At 37.5% G+C, this 26,161-nt stretch overlaps 1 long non-coding RNA gene across 1 annotated transcript in view; it reads left to right on the plus strand.

The window, feature by feature from the left end:
- LOC149917880 (uncharacterized) overlaps nt 1-3,369 on the plus strand; it is a 53,982-nt gene extending 50,613 nt beyond the window's left edge. Inside the window, exons 3-4 of the long non-coding RNA XR_016467018.1 lie at nt 2,768-2,863; nt 3,319-3,369. This is a non-coding gene — a long non-coding RNA (uncharacterized LOC149917880). The remainder of the gene's footprint in view (nt 1-2,767; nt 2,864-3,318) is intronic.
- The last annotated feature ends 22,792 nt before the right edge of the window (nt 3,370-26,161 follow it).

The following is a 26,161-nucleotide window of genomic DNA, read 5'->3' on the forward strand; positions in this document are numbered from 1 at the left end:
GGTGGGAATCAATCTTGTATTGATTGCTGTTCCAGAACTACTGCTTCTATATCCTTAAGTTTTTGAAATCGGTGTTGTCTGCAACAGCAACTTGCTTGGGCAAAGTAAGCAGAATGCCTTTTTGATCTTTTGGCTGCTTGCTGACTATTCATAGCTGACTTTGCCTAGTTCTTGCAAAAAATGTAGTTAAATTGTATGAACTGCATTTATAAGAAGGATTAGAATCTGAAACAAGGCTGTGGTAATTAGTGATAGCCGTTGTGGAGATTTGTCTATGCTTGTAACAGACAGGAAATGTCCTCCCAGAACTTAACAGTGTCTTCCCCAAACCAGATTCCTTAACAGGCTCTGTTCTTCAGTACAGCTGTGCCATATATAATAAATTAAATCTCCAGCCCTTCTATGTTATTGCTATTCCTATTTCTTCTTGAAATTGCTGTGTTAGAGAGCATCTTAAAGGTTACATTTGCATGGTATTTGTGATACAGTGGCATTGTTTGATAATAGCTGATAGCAATAAGAATCATTCCTGTGGCAAATGTCTGAAACAGTAAGAGAGGAAAGGCTTTGAATGATCTAATGAAGTGGATCTTACATGGAATAATGTGAACAAAACTCAGAAAAGATTGGATTGAATAGCACTGAGAGGAAAAAAAACCACAATTAGCAGCAGCATAGTCTGCTAGGTTCTGGAATTATCTCCTGAGGAACTGCTTCAGTCATTTTGAAGTGGACTGAATGCAGCCCTAAAAAAATATTCTATTTTGTACTCATCTCCAGGGAAACGGCTAAGTGTAATCTAACAGGCTTTTTTTTTTTTTTTTTTTTGCTTTTTTTTTTTTTTTTTTAATCTCCTCCTTATGTGTTTCTAGCAGTTCTAACCATGTGTTTCATTACTTTGGTAGCTGTTCACAGGGTGCTATCTGCAAATAGTGCTTCTTCTGCCAATCTGTGGATTTAAGCACAGTGTTCAGCACCATGCGCTCTTCTTTCTGAGGAAGGAGGGAGGGATGGGACAGGGAAACTGCTGAGTTTAAGGCACATGGTTAGTATGCTGTGCAGACAGACAAATCAATCGACCCCTGTCTGGGCATCTTAATCAGGAGCGTGTGGTTCACTGCAGCGGTTAAGTGCTACTGTGCTGCTGGTGGCATCTTCTTCAGAGACACTATTGATTGCTGTTCCTTCTCTTCTGAGCAAAGATTCCAGCTGTGTAGACAGCACCAGGGAGAGGGTTGGTGGAGAAGTGGCCTCTTACAGCTCTACAGGATTAGGATTGACAATTTAATTTCCCAGGGGACAGGCAGGCTGTCACTCTAATTCAGCCAGACTAGTGTGGAAAGGAGGAAGGAGATGGATGATTGAAAGGTCCATTGATTATCTGAACAAGCCTGGTGAAAGGCCAAAGATGATGCAGTACAAAAACCATGCAAGCTGAGGCAAGTAGACTTGCTTGGGAGATCTCTTTTGAGGGAAAACCACTTTCAGAAAAGCACTTCCAAGAAAGCAGCATATTGAAGACTGAGCTTTTCTTTGAGTGGAAGAGAAAAGTAGAACTGAGAGGTATTGGGGAGAGGGTGTTATAATCCTCTGGCAATGCTAAAATACCAATGTTAAAAAACAACAACAACAACAAAGACATGCGAAAACTAACAGCAGCAAAAAAAAGATTAACAACAACAACAAAACATTAAAAAGCTTAGAAACAAACATGCAGTGTTCAGTGTGTATTTTGGAGTCTGCATGTTTGACTGTATGTGCAAATATCTGCTTATGTGTACTCCGTTAGTAGTCTTGTGACTTTTAAAATATGTGGTGCAATATTTTCAGAACGCATTTTTGAGAAAGGAGATGCAAGATGCAATGTGACCAAACTTCATTATATTTTATGAGGATTTTTTTTTAGTGATTAAATAATGCTAAGACTCTTGCAGAGTCTTAGAGTGAGAAGGAAGGAAGGAAAAGTCTATCTAGTTACCCTTCTAGTTTGGGCTATTCACTATTCACTGTGTCTTCTACAGTGGTATCTGGACTGCAAATCTTCTAGGAAACAGTTATGTGTAGTCTCTTCTGCTACTTTGCACCTTAGCTTCCAATATGAAGACAGCGAGGCCTGGGGAGGCTATACAGTTTCTGTTTTTATTTTTGTTGACTGCACTAAGTTTCAGTTGTTGCACTGAAACTTACCTTGTTATAATGGAGAATCTTCTCTGTGGTTTGTTTAGTTGTGAAATATTTGTTTTAATTTTGTAGCTATTGAAAGAATTAGTTAGCATTTAGGTACATTTCGTCCCAAGAGTGGGGATTTTACTAAAGATAGATCCTGAAAAATGCTGCTGGTGCTTCTAACCACATGCTCCCCTCCAGGAAAAAAGAAAAAAACAGCCCAGCATGCTGTTATATAGTGTAAAAACAGGAAAGGATAAGTTTTAGCTGTCAGATGGATGTGGTAAGTAATATAAATAATTATCAAGATACAAGAGAATCAGGAAAGCTAACCAGCAAACATTCAAGTGAGCAGAACACCAGCAGCCTCTTCACCATGCAGATTTGGGTTGAGTTAAAGACATATCAACAAATATGTTTATCAAAACTATAGATAATTTTACAAAGCTAAATGCTACCCATGTTCATTAAAACAGCAAAGGTACTACTGATTTGCACTTACATGAAAAGCTGCCACATGTTACCTATGGATTTGTGCGAGTAAGCATGTATATCTAAGGGGAAGAGAGTGCTATCTTTTTTGTATTTATCTCTTTCTTAGGTTTTGTTCCATCCTCCACACCAGTAAATCAACTGCCAACATTTGTTTTCATTTCTGGATTCCTGTTGCCTCTGCAGTGGCTGGCAAGCAGCAGATGTAAGTCTGTGGGAGATTGAAGAGTACAGTAAACAGGGCAGTGTTGAGACTGACCTGCCTAAATAACTTTTTGGTAAAGCTCTTGCTGTTCTTTATGCAAGTATGCAACATTGGGGAAGCTGAAAAAAAGCAGTTCCCTGTTGAGAACAGATGTTTCATTGCCTGAATACACTGAATTGAGATAGACGCAACTCCAAAGAGCAGATCTTAGGGAATGCCGATACTGACAGTGACACTGGTAGCAGAAAAATGTGAGGTGATGTGGAAGTAGGGGAATAAGCCCTTGTCTTATCCTGTTGGACTGAAGTTGCCATGAATAGTGACATATAAGAAATTAAAACGGCTCAGTAGTCGTTAAGTGTGGTGAAATGTTCATTCACATGAGAGTCTTATAGTGCCTCATGAGAGGAGCCATGATTGACCATTTTTTATAAGCCTTCTTTCTTTTTACCTAGGTGAAAAACAGCCTTGTAACAGTTTATTTCACTCTGCATCTTTTGGCATGCAACTCTTTTTACTGAAGTGTTTCCCAAACATATGAGTCTGATTAACCTCAGCAATAATTCGAGACCTCAGCATAATCAAGTTGTTCAGAATACAGAGACATGGTTAGCTGCACCAGGCAACAAAATAAAACCAAGGTACGAAACAGCATGTGGAGCAGGGAACAACTTTTGAATTCTGTCCAGATATGGTGTGTTGGTTGTAAAGCACACTTATTGAGTGCTGATAGGTGTAAAATGTGTAATTTTTTTTGTTTGTTTCTTTTCAGTTTCATACGTTGCTCACAAGATTTGTAGATTTTAACAAGACAGATACTCTCAGAAATTAGAGATGGGAAAGGCCATCTTAACAGTTCTGTCTCAGCTGTGATCATTCCTACAGTCTGTATAATGCTTTTGGACTCCTTCATCATCCAATAATGCAGGAAGGGAATTTTTCACATCAGCTTGGGGTCTGACCTGGAACTCAGAAGTCAGTGGTCTCTACAGCAAACTGATGCTTTAACAGGGTTTGTGTCAATTTTGAGAGATCTCACATGAAGTGGAGCTGCTGCTGAGTCAGCCAGTCAGTCTTAAATGTCATGGACAGGTAGAGCATAAAGCACAGGACATATCTAAAGGCCTAAAAGGGCTAAGGTGGAAGCTGGAGAAACTCTGCAGGTAAATTGCTAGCAGGATTGAATTAACCCTAGCCAGCCCAGTAGTTGGTATTAGGTTAAGCATTTCAGCATTCAAAGGCTAAACAGTTGAAACACTTGGAAAAGAAATCTTTTATTGAAAGTTTCAATGCATATACAGACTGCCAGATATTACAGTGTGTCAGTCCATCCATTTAAACATTTTAACTTCAGCTCAGGTTGCAGCCAGTGGGCTGCCAGCAACACTTGGAGGCTGGACCTGAGCTTAGAGTAAGGCACAAGCCTCCCAGGGAGCTGCACAAGTCTCTCCAGTGCTCTTGCAGAGCAGCACTTATGTTCCTGGAGTGTAAGGAACTGCAGTGCAGATACAGTCACGCTCCTGTCACTGGGCTCTATTAGGGTGAGTTGGATTGGGCTGCTGGGCTCAGAGAGCTGAAAATGCTCCATATTCTTGAGCACAAAACTCAGGAATTTACTTGTTTCTTGCACAGAGGTGGTTGCTTTTTAGAGTATGTAGAAGCTAAGCACAATCTGATGTTTTATTCATTCCTATATTCAGAGAGGGGAAAAAAGTAGTAGATGTTGAGCTATTGGAGGACTACACAGTGATACCTCTGCCATGATCTATCATGACCTTCAAGATAAGCTAACCCCATGAATCAGAATCATTGCCAAGCTGTGAGGATGAAACAAGTGTGCTTGTGCAATGCACTGTGTAACAAAAGTTAGATATTTTTTTATCTCGTTGTCCTTAATCAGTAGAATGTGGGACAAAGCTCTCCATCTCTGTGCAACAATACTCTTCACTCAGTTCTGACCTTATATTTTTTATTTTCCTGAACCATAGGAGCTCAGTTACACAGCAGGATTTGGCTCTTATTTGGCTGAAGCCAACAGGAAAATGAACATCTGATGAAGATAAAATCAGTCTAAATGCACAGTATAAAACAGTTTTTTTTTCCTATGGATAAGGCAGAAAAAGCTCCACACTGACTGTAGAACATCTTAATAAGCCAAACAGTTTTCAGTACATTGCAATGTGACCTCCTATTCCACTCATTATCTTCATCTTATTAACCCTGATCTAAATGTTATTGATAGCTCCATTATTCTGCTTTGGACAGCAGTGATGGTCTCACTGACCTTGTCCTGAGTGATCAGAAACTCATTTAATGCTCAACATACTCTTTGCAAGAGTGTGCTGAAGGAAAACTACATTCACCAAAAGAAGCAGACATGCTTTTGCAAGGATCTCTTCTGGCACTATTAATTATCTGAGGAGGTGGATTATACTCTGCTAAATATATCAAAAACTTGTATAATGGCCTGTTTCAGAGATAATGCTTTAGAGATAATGGTCATAATAAGAAAAAGATAAGAATTGTTAATTCTTGGTGCTGTAAGGGGTGTTAATTGTGGAAAAATGGTTCTGGAAAGCAAGACTAAGGGAAAAATGGAGGTTGTAAGATTATATTTGCTTATGAGGTTCTCTCTTTCTAGCCTGTGTGCTTTTGACACTGTCATTACCTGCTTTCTAAGCACTCAGAAAGAATAAAATTTCACCTCACGCTTACAAACTTTGTTTAGTGCACGTTTGGCAGATTGGCAGTGCTTCTGTTTTATAGAGAGTTATATAATCCCAGAGATGACACTGTATCAGATCCAGATCCTGAGCACTTCCTGTACATGGAGAATGTCTAATCCTCTTAGAGAAAGGGAATGAGAGTTTTGTCTGTCTAGCTCTTCTCTGAGGACTGGAATTTGGTAGTGCTCTTCGAAGTGCCACTAAGGCTCAGATTTTTACGTATAATGTTGGGACAGTTATGCATTAGGATACATTTCTATAAGTTTGATTCGTTCCTGCTTATCAGTTATATTTATTTACTATGAATTTATAATGTATCTTCTTTTTTGTAATGGGATAGAATTAAGAAATCCTTTCTCTAGTAAGTATATCTATCTTCCAAATCTCTCAGCTTGTACAATGAAGCTAGTGAACTTGTCAGTTAACCACTGTTTTTAATTTCCAGTTTTTATTCACTTGCATGTAACTCCACTGCTTGCATCACATATGCTTTGCAGGAATATTTAGTTGCTTTAAAATGAGATCAATGATTGAACTAAAAAGTGGATGCACATTCCATCTGCTCATGCAAATGCACATATGAGAGTTTTTGTTTTAGAATTTTTTTATTTTTTTTTTAATCTAGCTTCATGATCAAGCTCCACTTTTAAATATTAACAGTGGTAATGTTCTTGGTGTGCCTTTAGTTGGAGATTGGCTGGCTAAAATTTACGTATGGACAAATGAAGAAGCACATAGTCTCTGTTTCAATGATTCTTCATGTCATCACTCCTCATGTCAGCAGTAGAAAATTAATTAAAAATAAATAATCTGTTTAATAAATATAGGATGCAGTAGGTACAAATTAGCATTTTGTGAAAATGACAGGACCTCTATTTACAATAAATAAATAAATAAATAAATAAATAAATGAATAAATAAATAAATAAATAGGGACCTTCAGCACTGGAACCAATCCTGTGGTCTATAGGGAAATATTCTTTAAAAGGTTTCAGTTAAGTTTTTGATTTTACCTTCAAGTTTGTTGCATTGGCTCCTGACACTTTGTTTGTTTGTTTGTTGATAGGTTGGTTCTTAATCACTGTCCTACATCTTCTGCACCATCTACTTGTAGCAGATTAGCAGCTGCTGAATAACTGAGGGTAGACGAGTCACAGTGTATTCTTCCTAGTACTAAAATTTTGCTACTTGGCCTTTCTGGTAATTCTGTGCAAGGGATTAATGTAAAATAGAATTAGCTAGATTTAGAAAACCATATTTATATGGACAAAATGTAACACTTGGGCACACTTCAATAGATGCTGCCCCTGTTTATGCTGGGGCTGAGTTTGCCCTTGAAAATTCTGCTAATGAGTAAACAATGAAAAAGATGGTTATCACACAAATGGTGAGGAATAAATTCAGACATGGGTGATCTGTTTGTCCTTTGGAATCATTGAAAAGACTTGAGTATGGTTTTCTTTAGGTTGAGAAGTTAAAACAGCACTGAAGGAGGAGGACAAATGTGAAAGTAGGCATTCTTGTACAAGATAAATTGATCAGCTAATTAATCTCGGATGTCACCTTCTACTTAACTCCGTATCCTTCCTTCTTCGTGAAAATGATTTGCAGTGTTGTATGTTAGATTAAGTCAGAGCTTCACCCATCTAACTTGTATAAATGTTTATCTGAAAATCTCATCCTTATCCAGTGACCTATGCTTTTAAGTCTAGACTAAAATATTCATAAAATATTTTTTCCTGGAGTTCCATGGTACTTTAATTCTGATCTTAGATAAATCCCACAACAATTGTGAAACATATTAGATCTTCCAAATATATGTTTTCTCTTTAGTGGGTAAAGAATTTGCAGGAATTGAGGCTTTTGCTTCTGAAACAATTCATTTATTTATTATTTTTTATTGCTAAGCTAGTTCCTTTTTATTAGAACTCTGTGCTCACATTGGTTTGCTTGGAGTGATTTTGAGACTAACATACTGGTTTGCAGGGTCAAACCCCTTAGTTTGTGTATCCCCCTGTTCTGAATCTGATATTGTTCACCTTCCTGTCTCCCATGAAGTTACCTCTGAATGTTTTATAAACTCTACTGCCGCCACGTCATTTCAATGTTGTGGTTGACTTCTACATACTTGAACAGAAGCAAAGCTGGGATAAGTGTATGCGTGTCTGAGGACAATGGCTGTTGACATGTCTCAGATCTCATTCTGACAGCACAACTAGAAACCTTGAAACTACAAGAATAATGTTTTGAACTGTGTAAGGCACTGTGATCGCTTGTCTTCTTGTTAGCTCACTATTACCTGTTCATTGACTATGTCTGGGGAAGAGGTGGTAGTTTTGAACTTTGAACTGTAGTGTGAATTATTCATTTCTTTGTTGCCTAAAAAAAAGTAGTGTGAATTTAGTATGATCCAGAATTCATTACCTTCTAGATGATACTTTCAATAACGTTGAATATTAAACTAACTTTTTTTTTTTTTTTTTTTTCCTTTTTCTTCCTTCTGATCCTCTTCCTCCTCTCTGATCTCTAATACAGTTTTAGAATTGAACTGCCTGCCTAATTTTCTGGTCTCCTTACTATTCACCATCTATGCTATGTTTATTCATTTACAGCCCATTAAGTTGAATTCAGGGTCCAATAGCTGGCCTTCAAGAATTTTGAAGGCCATAGTCTTACCATGATACTCAAACTGAGTTTGTGCAGTCTCCTTATTGTACTCATTGTTAAGATTTGTTGGGTGATGTTTCACCACACAGAAACGTATATAGCTAGAGTCCATTGTTGATCTCAACTGTTGTCACTACTGCTAAATATGAAGGCTTTTTTTTTTTGGTGGAATGTTCAGAACACTTGGGCAGCCCATTGCAATGCTTGATCATTGTCTCCATGAAGAAATTCTTCCTAATGTCCAAATCTATTCTGGCAGAACTTGGGACCATTTCTTCATGTTCTATCATTTGTCACCTGAGAAAGGGACCAATGCTGTCCTGGCTGCAGCTCCTTTCTGGTAGTTGAAGAGAGTGATGAGAAATTAGACTATTAAAGATGCTATTTTTAAAAGGAATATATAGTTCTCATTGTATAGAGAAGCAGTTAGCTTCCTAGTATATTGTGCTTGTTGGCTCTGACAGGACAAAAAAAAAAAAAAGATAAAAATAAAATCTGCATCTGTGTCTTTGGGGTTCTTTAAAATCTAAGCCTGAGTCAGGAACTGGATTGATATCTAAAATGTACTGTCCCTAAACAGAAAATGCTGCTTATGAAGCTAATAGTACTGAGATGGCTCTGCTCTTGCTTTGACTGACTGGATAGGATCTGACATCTGAACAGGCAGCCCTCACGCTTTTTCCGCTGCCTGTGTTATCTTTTGTCCAGCATGTCACAACTTCTTATGTAGTCTTTGGGCAGTGTTCTCTGCTGGTGAATCTTCCAGCCAACCTATATGAGCTAATGAGTCAGCTTCATGCTTCCCCAGTGACTTCATGGGCTGGTGTCCCAATATGCGGTATCCATATAATGTTCTGTGCCTAACCACATTCCATATATCCAACCACATGTCTCTGCCTCAGATTGATTGGGACTGGATAGTCCAATCCTGAGCAGCCCACTGTGCAACCCGAAGCGTAAGTCCTTGGTAGGCTGCCCAGCTATCCATGCAGATATTTAGTGCACTGCCACCTGATCCTGGGTTATGGCCATCCACACCGCTTTTAGTTCAGCCCACTAGCTACTCTGCCCATCCCTTTCTTCAACTCAGATCATCTCAGGTAAGGGATGGTATGCAATTACTTGTACTTGCTTGGATTCCTCTTGCTGGACCCATCTGTGTACCAGACATCTTCTGGAAAAGGGTAGTTTCCTTCCTGTACAGGACTCCTCTTTAGTGAATCAATAGTAGTTTCTCTAGGGGCATCACTATGGTATATTGCTGGGCCTAGTATTTTTTGTAATTCTTTTAATTGTGAGGGGGACAAGTGCCACAGATAGGCAACCCAGTGTGCCACTGTTTGGGCCTGGGTCACCTCTGTCTTAGGAATATGCATGAGATCCTTTACCCATCCTTGAATAGGTAATGTTGTCTTTACTCCTACCACGGCTGTTTGTGTTATTGGAACTACTGTCTGCAAGGCAGAGTATATAGCCAATATCTGTTTTTCAATCATGCTATGTTGTTGTTCTGCTCCACATCAGACCTAAGACCAGAACTCAGTTGGGGTTCAAACAGAACTCTGGTGTTGCCACAATTCCCAGCCAAATCCTTCCTGGGTCACAGGTACATCTAGCTCAGTGGGGAGAGTAAGATAAAATGTGTTAAGCACCTGTGCTTAACAGCTATCTTTACTTGTTAGAAAGCTTCCTGTTCCATTTGTCCCCAGTACCATAATTGGCCTTTCCAAGGTAGTTTATATAGAGGCCTCAGGATCTGTGCAAGGTGGGATATAAGTGCCTTTCAGCATTCCAAAATGCCCGGACATTCTTGTAGTTGTTTTGCTATGGTTGGTATTGGAAATGCCTGTATTTTATCAGTAATGGTATTAGGTCAGACTTTTATCTTCCCCTTCCAGAAATTTTGCTGACAGTCTGGGCCCTTGAATTTTTTTATGGGTTGATAGCCCACCCTTTCTCTTGTAGGTAGGTCAATAATAAGCCTTCTGCCTTTTCAAGCTTTTCCAGAAAGGCAGAAGTTTGCATTAAGTCATTGGTATAATTTGACGTTGTATGGTTTATTCCACCCCACCAAGTTACAGGCCACAAACTGTGACAAGAGGTTGGTGAATGTATGTACCCTCAGGGTTGAACCTGAAAGGTCCACTGTCTACACTCCAGTGTGAATGGAAGTTGGTCTTGCGATTCATTAACAATGGCAATGCCAAAGAATGTATTGGCTAAGTCTAGGACACAATGGTAGGCTTCTAATTCTCTATTCAACTGGCCACATAGGGGAGTTATAGGGCTGTGTGTTGGTCTTATGATCCCTACCTTTTCCCATTCTTGTATTATTGTGTTTTCCTCCTGAGCTCTGAGCAGTCTGTTTCATATTAGTAGTCTTGCACAACTGGGGTGCTCAGTTGGACTCACACTTTGCATAGCCTTGCAGAATCAATTGCACCTCCTGAACACTAGTACTCCTAGTTCATAACCTGAGCTCTCCAATATTGACTTGGAGAGTCTGTCCCAACAGTACGTCCATGCCCAATATATACTCCTGGATTGGTGCAGTGGACACTTTGTATTCCTGAGGAGGTAGGCACCCTATACCTGTGTCTATCAGGACCATTACTTTTTGAATATTTCTTTAGGACAAATATATATGGTTAGTTCTACATAAGGCCTCCAGTCCCCTCTGGCATCTCTAATCCTCCAGAGACCTCGGGCCCCCCTTCACACCATAAGCTGAGAAATTCCCAGTCTTGTTCCTCAGAAGGCCCAGCCATAGCTGTCCAGATCACCTGGGATGGTTGATGTTTTTTTAGACAGTATCAATACATCTTCTAGCCTTCCTGTGAAGGAATCTTCTAGCCATTCCTGTGAAGGAATGTTATCTATAATTCTGATACTTTCCTTCTTCATTGGGGATGGTGTAAAATGTTGCTTTTCATTTAGCCATCTCCGTAGACTTAGGAGAACGTGATTTGGTTGTTGTCAGTTCCACTAAACTGTTCCCCAGCCTGTATCAAATCATTCCACATGTACATGTGGGAAACTGTCAGAGGTCCTGATTGTGGAATCCTCCAAGTGGGTCTTCAGGCTTGAAATTCCTGAAGATGGAATTCCCTTTTCTGTACTGTGTGAACATTGCACCTAGATCTTAGGTGCTCGGTTTCTCCTAAATCAGCCACTAATTGGGTGGCCTGATGAATTTGGCTTTGGAATCCACTAAGGGATTTAGAATTTATATTAATGTCCCGTATTGATGGAGGGGAGCTTGTTGAAGTATTAAATCTCTCATCCCTGCAGTAAATTTGACTAAATCCAGACTTTCAAAGGCATCCTCATAAATGGCCTCTCATGCTGAGCTCCATGATACATAATTTTGGAGCTCTTCCATGGAATCCCACAAACAATTTTGGATGTGTATATTTGGTTTCTTGGTCCAAGTTAGTTGAGAAGCAGCCATTATTCACTGAATTAATGAGTGATTTTTGTCATTGTGTATGACAGTTCCATACATCTGTTGTCTTAATGCTGGTTGTATTGCAGTAGAGGCTAGTTCAGAAATTTCTGCCTCTTCATCAGGTGCTCAATCACTGGTTCAGGTCATGATCTAACAGTTCTAATACAGCTATTTTTTGGGAACCCTGGATATTTCTGACATTAAATACCACCTTACTTTTCGTTGTGAATAGAGGAAAAAATTAGGGAAATCTAAGCATGGCAACATATAACTGAAAGGTTACAAAAGTAATAGTGAATGGACACATAGAAATGCCTTCATCAGGTACATAAAGTGCTTGTATGTAGTCTAACACTCCTTCTTCAGACTCCACTTACTAAATATACTGTTGCGGTGTGTGCAGAATCTCAGCAAGAAAACTTCCAAGTGCATTGAAAATTATCATTGTAACTGGGGCCATTGGAGCTTTTAAATAGCTAAAATATGTCCCTGCTGAGCTTGAAAGCTGCAGTTTTTCAGATACTTATTAACCAATTGAGAAGTTTTCTCAAAATACCAGGCCACGTTTCTGATTACAAAATAAAATCACTGAATTTCCCTGCCAAACTGCAGTGATTAATTCAAACCAAGAAGCCAATAACACATTTCAGAGAAAAGAATGTCTCAACACTATCTTAATGCAACTAAGTACTTTTCTCTGAGTATATTCTCAGATAGAGCTGAATGGCTTTTGTCAATTTATTTTCCCTTGTTAAACAGTATTAGTGGTTAACAGCCTGGTAGATACCTGTCATGGAAACCTAAATTCAGATTGAATAAGTGATGTGGTATTGCGGCCTCTAGGATTGCTTGAGGGTTTTTCTTGTAATGGTAGGCAGCACTGTTGGCTCCACCTGTATTTAATCTAGTTTATATGGTGCAGACTGCTATTTCAAGAAAAAAATCTAGATATTAATTTGTTCACAGAAAGGTTATGTGTCATTTTCCCCATTCAAGCCTTATTCCATGAGAAAAGCTGGAGTTTTGCCTGAAATAGTATTCCATCATTAATTTGACAGCATGGGAATAGGAGGTGATTTTTTTCAAGGGGAAGTCCAGAAGCTGTGGAATCATGGATCAGTCATTGTGAAAGTATTGTCAAGTGGTCTGCCATTGTGAAATTTTCTTTGGATTAAGAATTTCATTAAAATACAAAGGAGTCACATCTTATTGAGTTTTTAGGAAGGATATTGCCCTGAATCTCTGCATAACGCTAGAGATAAAGAGTAATCACAGATTACCTTGTCAGAAAAGATTTTTCAGTCTAGCATTGTGCACGGCATGGATCAAATAGACTCACAGTTTTTATTTCATTCAGTCTAGAACAAGGTAGACCTTGTACTAGACTGAAGTTTACCTTCTCAAAAAATTGTTCATCAAGATATTGGCCATCTGCTGCTTCTTTGGGTTGTTTGTTTGAAGATGTTCCATTTGCACTATTTAAAAAGGCTTCTTATTGTGTTCATTTATTTGGGTTTTAATTTCTAGCAGTTGCTTCTTGTTTTGTGTTTTGATTAGACTTTAAGACTTCTATAGTAGAAAATGCCATCTTTCTATAGAAATACTTAGGAAAAAAAATCAAGTTACTTGTGTTATTCTGGTAATAACAGTGGTTAATATGTTTAGTTTCGTAGAAGAAACATAACTGAAAACCTTTTTTCCCCAGTCTTGCTTTCGTAGTTCTTCTCTGTGTCCTTATCTTCTTAGAGAAGCCTATCCTTAGAGTTTTTTTTTCCTTCAAGTTATTGTGAAACAGAGGAGAAGTGCTGTTGCATTAAATAGGAATAAAGACTTCAATTGTGTTTACACAGACACTCTGTTCTAAATGTTTAAGCCTGAATTATACTTCGAGATTTAGTGGGGGAGAAAAATCACTAGAATCTATACATCTTAAAGGATAGTTAGGAGTGGAGTTTACCTTTCTTCTGTGCAGCAGCAAACTACAGGCCAAAGCTTTCTGAGTGTCTTGTACTTGAAGGTACTGAATGTTATTTACAGATACTATTGAGTAGGCTTTGTAGCACTGTGTTGACAAAGATAAAGTAGTGTCCCCATTCTGCAGAGGTGAAAAGAGGCATAGACAAAGTGACATTAGGAAGTCGATGTGAGACAGAGGAAAAAGTGAACCCAGAAGCCCCCAAACCCGGTTTCTTTGGTTCCCTAGTTGATGCACACTAAGGATTAACATCTCATGTGTTTGGCAAATGCTACTTGGTATATTTTCTTTTAAAATTGTAACTTTGTGTTAAAAATAGAATTATTATATTTCTCTTGGAATCTTATCATAGAAGTAAAAAAGAGATGAGAAAGTGCTACAGTTCTATTCATCGTAATTTCAAGTTCAAACCCTAATACTTTTCTTAGCACAAATCTGTTCTTGGATGTAGGTAGGTGTAATTGATCATTAATGCAAGACACACTGCTGTTAGACAGAAAGGCAGTTCATCTCATGTTATCTTCTTTATTTCAAAGACATAAAATACTTCAGGTAAGATGAAAATGAAGTGTTTAAAAATCCCACGCTGTGAATCACTGATCATTGCTGTACTTTCTTCATTTTCAAGGATATTATTTATTTTTAAGAACATTCAAAGATTTTGGCTGAGATGAAATAGCCACCTTGAGCTTGAAAAGAAACCTGGGACAGATGTTGTTCCATGTCAGAAGAGCATTGAGGTGCCAACTTAGAAGACCAGTAACTATCATTAGTGCCCACAGCAGGGTGCTAGATAAGAGAGGAATAGCAGCTGATGAGAAAATGATCATTTAAGAAACTATCTGGTCTAACTGAATTGTTGATACCGTGAAGATGGTGTATAGGTACAGTGATCTGATCAGGCTCAGCAGGGATGTGCACATCACGTAATTTAGACCAATGAGTACAAGCCTTTCTGCAGTTATAAAATTAGTACTCAACAGGTTTTAGTGGAGTGACATGTATTTTGGTAACAGATCCATACTGTGAGTTTCCCCAAAGAATTCTAAAAACTGATAATTCCATGCAAGGTACACAATCAAAATTATTGTTTGCATTTTGGAGATTTATAAACGGAAATTCAAGGTAAAATTATTTTAATCCCATATCATAGGAGGAGATGTAGTATCCAAATTCTTAGAGATTTCTACACTTCTTCATTTGAACTGTATTAGAGAAATTGAATTTTTGTTGTTTCCGCAAGGAGCTGCAATGGAACCATTCCTAATATAAACAAAACAAAAAAGTATCAGCTGATTCCTAGGTGATTAATGATTAACCTGCAGACAGTATTCAAATCCTGCTTGATAGTCTTACCAGGGATTATCAGAGACTTCAGTCTTTCATTCTGATTTGCATGGATTCATATTAATTTTATTTTCAAAAGAAAACTGCAGAGCAGCGCAGAAGTTTTAAAGACTTCAGCAAGGTATGTGGAAAACACATTCTGTATTTGTGTATTTGAAAACCAGACAAGTCCCGTGGCTTTTAGTTCACCGTTACTGTTCTGAGGTAGTTTGGACAGGCTTGGTGCAGTGTTAGGACAAGGGGCATTTTGTTTCAATGGAAGCCTTGCTCTGGAGGGATTTTTGGTAGGTGAATTATTTCTGGAAATCACTACGTCACATATGACAAAGATTCTCCATTTCAATTTCTTTCTTCAGCACTCTTTGAAGTGCATGAGAGTCTTTGCTGGACTTGATTATCATAGCACTTCTGGTAGAAAATTAAGCTACTTGTATAATGGATCCAAACAATGAACAAATGGTACAAAGTTATTGTCACCTATCATGATGCAAACTTACTTACTTTAAAAAAATGTAATTGAAGAAAATTTTTCAGACAGAGGCATCAGTTTCTGTGAGATACTGAGTTTTTGTTGTTGTTGCAAGAAATAACAAATGAAATTTTATGCACCGGATATGGTCATTTTGTTTCAGTGGAAACAACTGCTTCATTTCTTTTGTTTAAACAATTATAAACCTCACAAACCAACTATGATATAGACAGTATAAATGTCTACATTAAGTTAGAACTTTTATTTAGTTTTTATTAATAAAATACTTTGTCACTTCTTTTCTTGCAAATTTCTGTGGTTATTTGCTTTGCTTAAAATAATCGACCACTTTTTTTTTTTTTTTTTTTTTTTTTTTTCCCCTGAATTGAGCTGTCTATGTGGTATTGAAAACCTTCTGTATCTCATGCTGCCTTTTTGAAAATGTTGGTTAGCTTAAAAAAGGGAAGTCAGGTTTTGGGGTTATGACTTTAGCTCATTTTAAAAGTTGTGCAGCCTTGAACAAATCACTTTCATTTCTTCTGCTCCCCAAACAGAGGAGAGAAATAAATACTCTCTCTCAAGCAAATGTTGAGAGGCCCAGAAACTACTAGAGGACAAAGCACTGTGTAGTGTTATTAGCCCCGTTAATCCAGGTCAGTACATTTATTTCTCACAAAGGCTGCAGCAGAACTGAATTGCTTCTGTTCTGCTATTTGTATTTCTTCAGTGTTCTCCATCCTGTCTCCAAATTGAACAGTTTTAGCTGTTGCTAAAGGGTTTTAAACTCTTGATTTGTGGCAATAACTCTCACAAAGATGCATTATGGGCACTGAAGTGATTATCTTGAACAGGCAGAAAAAGGCAGCCTAACTGGCAATTGCATTCCCGTGTCTGCCCCTCAGCCTAGCACCTGCTTTACTGACTCACAGCACCATCCTGGAGAGCTTTATGCATTAGTGAGGGCCATTCAAGCATTTAATGGAGCACTTTACATTGAAACAACTTTGTTTGCTTCCCTCTGTCTTTCAGGCTTCCTTTGCTAAAGACAGGTCCTTTAAAAGGATTCAGTTTTGCTATGACTCTATTCAGTGAGCCCTCCTTGCTCCTCTGGGTATCTTTTCTGCCCTTCAGTTGCTTGCAGCTGGAAAAGGTACCCCATAAAGCAAAAATGTAGCTTAAAAAATAATAGTCTGCAAACAAGATAGTAAGGAAGTTCAGCTAGTTGCTGTATATACTATGATAAAGTTGTAAAGCTTTATTTTGAAAACCTTGGAGGGAATAAAAGGATTTTAGCAATCTGTATATTTTATTTTCTTTGTATGGATCCTTGATATTTGCACCCTGTACGAGGCTATATCTGCACACACACTGTATTAAAAATAACTAAGTTATTATATATTTTTAACAGACTTTTAAAACATGGAAATACAGTCTCTGAGTTTGAAGAATAAGGTTGTTCAGATCCTAGGAAATACATGAGTTTAGAATTAAAGCTGAGTCACTGTGCAACAATGAACAAATGTCAATAATATATTCAGATAAAGTATAAGCCATTTCATTGGAAAAGGTAAAATTGAAGTATTAATTATTGAAAATCCACACATAAGTCCATCTCTTTTCAATCTTCTGAGAAAAAAAAAAAAAAAAAAGAAATCTATAGAGATAGTATGATTAAGCTTTGAGCTTGATCCTGTTGTTGGTTGGAAAAGGACATAAATACTTAATAAGGCAGCAGGAGCCCAGCCTCGTGGGTAAGTAAAGAAGTAACTAGAGTTTTCTGGGCCCAGAACTTGCAGTTCACCTGGGTATATAAGTCCCAGTGGCAGTCTTGTGGAATCAAAAGTTATTTTCCTTTCAAGGCCATGAGCAATTTCCTACTGAATTCTAGCTTTAGGAATTTATTACAACTTAGATAAATAAGGTTCCACTTCTATTTTTCCCTAAAATTATAGAACCGTCAGGCTTGTAAAAGACCTCTAAGATCATCAATTCCACCTGTCAACCTACCACCAATATTTCCCCACTAAACTTTCCTCAGTACCACATCTACAGGTTTCTTGAACACTTCCATGGTTTGTGACTTAACCATCTTTCTGGGCAGCCCATACCAGTTCCTGATTACTCTTCTGGAGTTATTTTTAATTTGACTAATGTTCTCCAGCTCTGTATTATTTTGTTGTTGTGTCTCCTGCTGTTGCCCAAAGTCTGCTCCAAATAGAAGGAAGGTATCTCTCCAAAACACTCTGTAAACATTTATTAATGTGTAATTGCAGTGTAATAAATGCAGTTTGAATTTGTCATTGCTGAATGTTGTTAATACACATAATTCAGATATGGTATTTAAGTTTTGATATCTGCATTTCCTTGAGCTAAGAGTACTTTTTATTAATTTAAAACTATGTGCTTGAACACCTATATTGGCTAACAGCATTTACACCAGTATCATAGTTTTCCAGCTGTACTGAAGTTAAATTAGTATTTAAGACACCAAGCAAATGATACAGTATGATGATTGGCCAATTTCTGTCCTATCTACAATTTTTACAAAGTCTGTGCTATTACTCAGGGATGAATATGGTGGATAATGTCAGATCTTTCTCTGGTGTAAATCACCCTGCCATCTCTAATGACAAATAAAAATAAGTTTTTCTAGAACATCATTTATGGATATAACCAGGGAAATGCTATGGAGAAGGAAAAAACAACTTTGGATTTAAAGAAACAAATGGAGGCTTTGTCTTACTTTATAGACTCAGTGATTTTTCCATTCTGCTTTCCATAGTCACTGAACTTTACTAACTGCTTACAAGTTCAGGAGTGCTAGAATGCTCTGTAGCAATGTTTAAGACTACTTGTAGTACATGTGATCTTGAACTTACATCCTAGCAGACCAGATCTGCCTGGAGAATTATGAAAGCCTCATTTAATTCAATATCTTCGACTTGTCTTAAATTCATAAGAGTTGGGCTATACTTCTGATTGATTGTGATTCATGTTCTGCCAGATGGGTAAAAGCCATCATTTGCCAGGAGAACCACAGTATGTTTGATCATGAAATACAGAAAAAGACTCCAAGGCTGTATGTCAGAGTGCTTTTGACTGAAAAGTAGACAGGTCTTTGTGATTTATGCAGCCACTTATCTTTCGATTATCTGTGCAGATACGTAGTGTTGGGATGGACTGAAAGGATCATTTCCATAAACTGACTCTAAGGGGTTATTCTATTTATTGGCTTGAAATCATACCACCAGTTAGGAAACTGTTCATATTCATGGGACAGAAGTTCCCCTACATTAGATTTGCCTTGTTGGTAATACAGTACACAGAGGATGTTGTTTTCTAGGGCTGTTAAGCCAAGGAACTAAGTCATTCATAAGTAAAAAAAAAAATTGAAAACAGTATTGTCTTTAGAGTGTGTCCACTGGAGAATGAGACTGGAACTCACTCTTGTCCAATGTATTTTTACAGCTCTGTGAAAAGTAGTTTAGAACAAAAACTTGGCTCAGATTTGTGCTTCTCTGTAAGCTCTTCCTACAATGTAAGTTCTTTTGCACTGTTCGTTCAGCAGCTGCATTTCTTCATAACTGGGGCTTGGCAAAGAAATTGTAACAAGTTAGCAAACAGTAGAAAACACTTATCAAAAACAAGCAAACAAACAAACCAATCTCTCAATTTCTTTTTGTGACTTTATTCTTTGAACCAATGACGCCATTCAGTAACTTAGAAGACAATCTTGGATATAGCTGTACACAATCTCTCCTTTGTGGAGTTTTGTGTGAAAGCATTTGTCATTTCATTTCACACAATTATACATCAATGAAATGTGAAAATGCTAGCAGTTGTTCCATATTTTTTGGCGCTACAGCTGATTCACAGAATACTGTGTTTCTTCAATGTTATTATTAGAAAAAAAAAAAAAAGAAGTGTGAGAAATGAAAAACTTCAGCGTTCAGATTTTGTATGTTGAATTTTAAAATTTTTCCCAAAAAAGCTATTTAATTTAGGAAGATTACAGCAACACTGAATTTTAAACACATAATTCTGCATTTTTTTTCTCTTTTGATCCTTCCCTGATTCTACAGAGATCTGTTATATGCAGAAAGCTGTACAGTACAGATTTTCAGAAAAGCCACATGGATGATCACTCTTGAAGGTGACAGTGGAGGCTCCTACACTGCCATTCTGAGCAACCAGAAGACTGGAACATTGTTTTTTTTCTTCATAATCTCTCACACTGAAACAACTACCGTCATAAACACTTTCCTCTGTTTGCATCAGTCAGGAAAACACAGATGCAGCATGTACAACACTAACACTTATATACATAAAATACCTAGATATGATGCAGCATCCAAGGGAGATGTTCCTGCCCTCTCATTTATCATCTTTTTTTATCATGATTATTTTTTCTGTTCTGAATGCCTGACTAAATTTCTACTCTTTGTGCAGCAGGGCTTCAATAGTGGTAGAGCATGTTTTTACCCTTCATGTCCTGGTCTCCACCTGAATTTGGCTTTTCAAATTGTGTTGAGATATTGGAATGGATATAGGTTTAATTTGAACTTGCTTATTGGCTTATCCAGGGGGGAAGCTGAATGATGCAAAATATCTTTTTGTCAGGAAGAGGTAAAATAAGTGCTACAGTTAAAAAAGAGATTGTTCAGAGGTACTAGAAAGCGTCTGGGAGAGATGTCAGCTACTTTGGTTGTATTTGAAACTTGACCCATTATTTCTTATAATTCTAGTGAACAGTGTTGCCATGCAGTGCTGAATAAAGAAAGCAGTGATGTCTCCTGCTAACAGTTTTTCTTGTTTAATATGCATTCATCTTTGCTTTATTCAGAAGAATGTGTAATGACAATCATCAAATTAGTTTCAAGCTGTCTGTGACAACAAATTTCAATCACTGTCTTAGAGTGTCAGCTTATTGTGTAAGAATAAGCACTGTGTGACATCCATTTTAATTGTCTTTCTTATCATTACTTAACCTTTATCAGTGTAATAAAAAGGAGAGGGGAAAAAGAGGAACTAACCTAAAGCAGAGGATGGAAATGCAAAAAGCAGCTATCAACTTACGAAACTCCACTGTAAGAGAGTTCTTGCATGGAGACTGGCTGGTATTTGCTTGCTGTCCTGATCAAAACAGTTTCCATATAATCATTTGATTGGATATTTCCGCAGCTTTACACTGAATTATTCATTAGATAAAAACAAACAAACAAACAAACAACTGATCTTCCTTTGTCATATGCAGGGTTTTGATTGAGGTTATAATAAAAGCTTAGCCAATGATTCCCCTTACCCATCCAGGAATGTGTTTACGTTGCTCCTTCTACAGCAGTAAGGTTTGGTATCTGTCCTGTTAACCTATCCTTAAAGTTTTCAACTTCTCTGATCCAAAATATCTTTACTGAGGTAGAGGAAAATGTTTTGTTTTCTTCATTCATGTCAGTGATGTTATTTCCAGACTTGCTATCTACTCATCCTGATTCTGCTTGACTGTGCGTCACTGCAAAAGTATAATTCCTGTCAAGCATCTTTTCAGCAATGACACATATTCTGTGCTCTTCAGTACTCAGAATCAGTGCCATACTCAATATGCAGAGGTAGACTTTATTGGTGGATGCTAGAAAATGGAGTGAGTCAAGGTGGAGGTCTTTGAAAAATCAATAAATCATTGTTTAGGAATAATTTTCCCTTAGAAATAAAAACGTGATAAAATTCTCTGAGATGTCAGAATTATAATTATTGCAGCAAAAGGATGCCCTAGTCACCTTTAGTACATCCTATTGTCTACAAAGTGTAATTTGAATTTTAGCTGCTGATTCTTGCCATCTGTACTGTGGGCAGGGCAAGATCAGCCCACTGTTGTATTTCAAGATGACTGAAAGGTGCAAAGTAAACAGTATAAAAGATGAAAAATCATCCTCAAACTTTGAATGGGCTCGTGGGATCTGAGTCATGATTTCTGCTTGACCTTTTTTGTTAGTCAAAGTATGTGACATAAATGATCATGAACTACCCTGGTGAAACATGCCGCACATATTTTCAGCTGTGTTTTATAGATTCTTCATCTGATTCCTTAAAGACACTACACGTATATGGTTAACTCCTAGGTTCTTTATTTATTGTGAGAAGGTAGATAAATGTTTCAGGGCATAATAATAAAAATATGTTTTATTATTCTTGTGCATCTGTGCTTCCTTCACAAATACCATTTATTAAAGCCTTAGAGAAATTCAGTGAAGATTTTTAAAAAGCTCTTTAATTTTAAGAACTTGAAAAATTACTAATTTATTAACGAAGGCTCTGGTTGATAAGGCTATTTAATGTTTTATGGAAACTTCCTGAGACTTTTTCTTAATTGCTTTGAATTTCTAATTTTCCAGTGAGACAAGCAATTTAGCAGTTTTTCAGATCCAGAAAGGGGGGTGAAAGGGGGTGGGGGAGTGTTCTGTTCTTTGATGAAAAGACCAAGTATCTTTTCCAAGTATTGTGTGCATCTTACTCTGCCAAACTTCCTTGTTTTCTTGCTTGGTCTCTGTTGTAAAGTTCTTCTTTTGCTTACATTGCCAGAATGCTACTGTATCTTAAAACATTATCAACCAAGTGACTGTTTGTACTGGGTGAATTCCAATTTCTTCATCGGTAGCGGATTGTGCCTCAGTTAGAATTGTGTCTGTGTGCAATCACTATTGAGCTGATCTTTCCTTAGTGTTAAGCCCCCAGAATAACAAGCTTGAGCTTCCTATAAGCTGTAAAATCTCCTGTACTTTCATGAGTTTTTGTAGTCTCTGTGTTTCATTTTACCTGGAATCCATCATATTTCTGTAATAGAATTGCATGGTTTCCTGTGCTTGAGCTCACTTAAAGCTGCTAAAAGCATATCAAATGATTCAAGGATTACTGATTGTCAAGCAGAATATGCACTAAGTTTATTTACTTTTTATTATTTTATGCATTGCTTACAGGTAGAGAATACACAACTGTTTGAATATTTTCCAATTTTCTGCAGTTCAGAAGAATTTAAACTCTTAAAGAGCTTGGAATTGCTCCTTGCTTCCTTCAAACAGTCCATTTTAGCCTCTGGAAACATGCAATTTTCAGAATTGTGCCTGAATGGACAACATGATATCTACAAACTGAAGTATCTCAGTCCTTTGACATCAGTTTTGTTAAGCAAACTTGAACTTGAGACTTCCACCACCTGTGTACTTTGTCAAATGCAATTTCATTGTCCTTTCAATGAGTTGTAAGATATTGCTATCATATCACTAATGCTAGGTATGGAAGCATTCAGTAACCAAGCCCAGGATTTACACAGATGCTGAAATTATTCCTTTGCTTTCATACCCAAATCTTAACTTTCTTTTAACTTTGTAGTAATTAGAATATATTTCTACTTCTGCAAAGTCTAGCTCTACACAGTTTTCAGGCTTTGTTCTAGTTAAAGAAAATCCAGAACACCTATTTCTAGTTGGCTGTCCCCTGGTAGAATCTCAATTCAAACCAGGTAGTATAGTTTTGACAAAAATAAAAGGAATAGATGAAAGAGGAGAAAAAAATTGCTTCAGCTTTTATTTTCTGTAAAAATGTCACATTAGATTAAAGTAATAATTTGTGCTTTGCGGAAGTGCTGAAAACAACCACATAGCTGTTTTCATAATTAAAGTTAATATGAGGTTGTAGGCTACAGGCCACACAGGAATCACCTAGTTCACTTTTCAACATTGTGTAGTTCCTGAACTATATTTGGAATTCAATCCAAACAAATTATAAATTATGTGTGAAAACAGTCCTCTGTAAGTATTAAATGTGACATTTCTGACAATCCACTACAGAAAAAAAGATCCCTGTATTTATGTCCAAAGCTTTGAAGTGTGACTCTACTCTGAATAACAATGGCACCAGTCTGAGATATCTGCACATAGAGTGTATTCAAATTATTACGGGACACAAGGAATTAAGATGATATGATTCACTTGGTAATGGCAACTGCAAGGCAAAGATTTGGGGAGAAAAGAGTGTTGTGTATTAAAAATACAGTTGTAATTGTATTTTGTTGAATTCAGAACATTACTTTCATGGGGGAAGATATGAAGTAACTCAGTGCTAAGATTGGATGCTATGTCAACACTGTTACCAAGTTGCTCTGACAGGTGCAGTTCATACATCTTAAAATAAATAAATAAATAAACAAAAATTGAATGGGCATACTTGTGTCGTGAAAATCAACACAGTTTATCCCATAGACTGGAGACTGAAGTAGAACATATGAAGAACATAATGGCAGAACTAAATGAACAGCTTGATTTACAGAGTGGTGGAAATAACAGAGGGACAAAGATCAAGTCACAGAAGTAAGCTGAAATAGACAATGTGAATGTGCAGCTTTGATGGAATATGATGAAAAATTAGTTTCAATCGATTTTAACACATTCAGCGTAGAACATTCTCCCAACTTATCCTCAATTGCCTGTGATCTTTCATAAGGTGACAGAACAGTAGCACCTAGATTGTAACTGTGGAATTGCAACTGTGTTATTTAGACAAAAGTGAGGCTTTAGAAGGTCTGAGAGAAAAATAAATAAATAAACAAAACTACCCTAAAAACTTGCAGGCTGTCTTCACAGGCCACTGGCAGTGGTTGTAGCTATAATGTAACTTTCTTTCCTCCTATGATTCAGCTTCAGCACAAAGCATCAGGCAGTAGCACTGGGGATGGTAGCCAGGATCAGCCTAGAGTCCAGATCACCAGAGAAGTTCATAGTTCAGGGTCAAGGTGGGAATGCAAATTGGAATCATGCCTTATGAGGGAAATAGAAAGTAGACACAGTCCTAGCCTGACCAGACAGGGCTATGAAGAAGGACCAGACAAGGATGTGGCTGAACCTGACTAGGCAGGACTGATGGCCAGATAGGGCAGGACTATGGTGAGCTGAAACCTGTCCTTTTTACAGTCTCCTTGGATCAGGGACTGACAGCTCTGGGGCTGACATGAGGTCCTGGGCAGAGTCAGGAAGCCCAAGGTCAATTAGGATGACTGCATGCTAAACCATCTTATGGAGCTAGCTGTACACACTGTGGAAATAAGTGTTTCTTGCTTTGAATTTAACAGTTAAATTCAGTCATAATGTGTGTCTGCCAAATTCTGACCACGTCAGGAAGCTTATCCCTGACAAAATGTTGGAAACAGTGATGGTGACTGCAGTCATGGTCTGACAGGGTAGCCTTGACCTTGTAATATAGTGATGTGACATGTTTGCACCATTAATTTATCTTTAACAGCCTTGCATTTAGCATGGATAGATTGCCTGTTTTCTTTGTGATGCTTTGGCTCCCACAGATTCTGTCACTGGAGAAATGAAGTGATTAATGACATTTAAATTAATTCAACTAATCAATTAATTAAATCAATCAATTTAATTTAATTACAATGACTGGTGAAATTAATTCCAGTAACTCGGATCCCCCTGTCTGCCTAAACTCTGAGTCCTTGGTGCTGGGACATTTTATAGTGACTGTCTGATGGGCACCAAGTATCCTAAGGCTCAGATCCACTCAGATGCCAGAGGACTGCAGAGGACTCAAGAGCCCCAGTGTGCCTCAAGGGAGTTGTTTAGTTTCTGTTTCTTCTACCAGGAAATGGCTGAAGAGGCTCTGGTTTTATTTCTTTTGAATACTGATGATTATCTCCAACAGATCACTAGTCTCCTGCTGTGTTGCTGTCCTGGTAAGATCCTCAGGACTTGTCCAGAGCAGCCTGCATTTGTCTGTGTTTATACTTCTGTAACTGGTCCTTTTGGCATCAATGCAGCTCTAAGGATATTTAATAAATTTGAACAATGCACAGCACAAAACTAAGAAAAATTAAGATATGCCATAGAGTGACTGCAAAAAACCCAAGCAGTTGACTGATGTCAGCTAAGAACATTACAAAATCTATAATTTTGTACATTCATTTTACTTGAAAGGTAAATTGAAAGCATTTTAGGAATGCATAATGCCAGCACTGTAGAAATTTTCATAGAAACTGTTTTCCTTGTTCTTCTGTTGACACACAGGTGAGGAATCTTCATAACAAAAAGGTTTCTTAAAATGAAAGGCTCTAAATTTGTACTGAAGATATTAAAAGGCAAAGGTAATTGTTTTTTTTTTTTCTTATTGAAATTTTATTGAATTTGTGAAGAATATAAGGTATTTGTTAAAAGACTTTGCATAATCCTAATAACTGTTACTTGCATGTATATTGTAACAGCTACTAAGCATTTTGTGCCTATAGTAAATTATTCTCTCACAGTTAATCACAGAATCACAAGGACTGGAAGGGACCCCTGGCGATCATCTCGTCCAACCCCCCTGCTGAAGCAGGTTCCCTAGAGTAGGTTGCACATATATGAAAGCATACAGGCAGGTTTTAAATATCTCCAGAGAAAGAGACTCCACAATCTCTCTGGGCAAGTTTTTCCAGTGTTCTGTTACCTTCAAAGTAAAGAAGTTCTTCTTATGCTTATATGGAAATTCCTATGTTCCTGTTTGTGCCCATTGTAACTTGTTCTGTTGCTGAACGCTGTTTAAAAGAGCCTGGCACCATTCACTTGAATCCTGTGCATTACATATGACTAAGTATTGATAAGGTCTTCTCTCAGTCTTTTCCAGACTGAAC

This window comes from Phasianus colchicus, chromosome 5, assembly GCF_987193195.1.
Source record: "Phasianus colchicus chromosome 5, bPhaCol1.hap1.1, whole genome shotgun sequence".
Classification (NCBI taxonomy): domain Eukaryota; kingdom Metazoa; phylum Chordata; class Aves; order Galliformes; family Phasianidae; genus Phasianus; species Phasianus colchicus.